We start from the raw sequence: 1,970 nt of genomic DNA on the forward strand, positions 1-1,970 counted from the left end.
GTTGCGGGAAAGAGAGCGCCAGGTGGGCCGGATAGGTATAAATACCCCGCTCCCCCCGCCTCCTATCCCCGGAAGTGACGATACCCTACTGGACCCTAGGGGGTCCCAACGACTGGGCGGCTGCTTCCTGTGCCTTCTTGTGGCACTAAGGCGGCCGCCCTCTTATGGGGTCTCCTGCATGGACCCCGGGCAGCCGGCAGTATAATAATCAGTGCATTCCCTGGCTTCAGAGGCATGGGCGTACCGTGCTTGTCATCGACGCTGAATGATTTCGCACACTTTAATAGCATTTCCATGCAGCGCATTCATTGTCTCTGACAGTGAATATCTCTCCCGTTGCGTCTCCGGTTAGCTTAAGAGCGAGACGCGCAATTTCCACTAATCACTGAAATAAAGGTATCTTCCATCTAAAAAAGAAGGGAAATTGAACCGTTTAAGTACAAAGGCAGAGTGCGTGACCCAGCCTGAACCCTCCCCCACCTGACATGGCCGCTCTGTGGGCAGGAGAGGTCACGACCCTAATGACTAGTTTCTCAATTAACAAGCATTGGCATAGCCAATAGGTCTCGCCTTTGGGACCTTATAAGTGTTTAACCACGCAACAGGTGATGTTGTTGCACTAAGGATATTGTGCTGCCCGGTCCAATGGGGGGCCTGGCGAGATACAAACCCCCCAATGGGGGGACAGCACAAGGTGTTTGGGGGATATAGGCCGCTGCTCCCCCAGGTAGCTCCTAACTTCGTGGAACGGGGGAGCGGGGGAGCGGCGCACAGAATTTTTTCGGAGGAAGCAGGCTACGGGAATGCGAAGCGCTGCCGGAAGAAAGATCGGGAGGTGAAACCTCAAACCAGCGAGGAGCAGGTTAAATCCCTGAGTCTCATTCCTTGAACAAACATCGAGGCCGGAGCCGCGATCGGCATCCAACTGTGCTTCAGGAAGGTGCACCCGCTCAAGCCCCCCACCGCGGTCGGAGCCTCATGCACCCCCTCCCCCTCACCTGTGTTTCACCGCGGCGGGAGTCGGGAATTGTGGTGAGTGACTTCCCGCTTTGCATCGGCAGCGCGGGGCAGAGAACGAGGAGGCGAGCAGCCTGCATCCCCCGCCTACGTCTCCGGTGGGGACACCTGCGATCGGCAGCATCCGCCGTCAGCAAAACGGTTAATGTTTTTTGGGCCCCAAGCCAGATACTCTCGCAAGTGGCTCGGTCTGCGAGGACACGCTCCTGAGCCGAACGGGGGTAAATGGCCGAGGTATCCCGATCGCCTTCAGCAAGCCCCTCCCAGTGAAGGCAAGGAAGGAGAAAATAAAAGGGTCAGCGGCAACACAAATTAAGGTCTCCACGAGGGAACCAATGAGGCGCAAGGGCCCTTTTTTTTTGGTGCATGCAGGAAGGCAGCGTCACCCTGCCAGACACAATGGCAGCACAAGGAGAGCAACCTGAGGACATTACTGACCTGCTGAGGAGGATCCGGGCAGTATCTGCGGTGCAGGGGGATGGATGGCTACAAACTCAGTTGGCCCAGGTTGAAAGTGAGGACACAGGGGGCCAAGCAGCCGGGGAAGCTGGGCCACCTTCACCCAAGAGAAGCAGGATAGCAGCACCCAAGCAGCCCCAGAAGACGGCTCCTCAGAAGAAGCCACAGAAGAGAAACCCGAAGCCTGCAGCCATCCCGGTGACGGCACGTGAGCGCACTGAGACCCTTAGCAGACCTACAGGTCATGAGCATATTACTGCGATTGTTCAGGAATGTTTAAAATCTATGGTGCCCCTATTACTCAAAGGCATGGGGCAGGGGACGGAGGACACAGAGTCCCAGTGTGCTGTGGGGGTATCTGGTTTACCGTGGCACCTAATAGACCCAGGCTGCACACAGCAGGGACGATTGCAGGGGCAGATAACACAGGGCGCACGGGGGAGTTGGGGTCTCCATTGGCAGCATGGGGGTACACTGGCACAGCAAGTGTCCCG

Source organism: Triturus cristatus, chromosome 1_1 (assembly GCF_964204655.1).
Source record: "Triturus cristatus chromosome 1_1, aTriCri1.1, whole genome shotgun sequence".
Classification (NCBI taxonomy): Eukaryota; Metazoa; Chordata; class Amphibia; order Caudata; family Salamandridae; genus Triturus; species Triturus cristatus.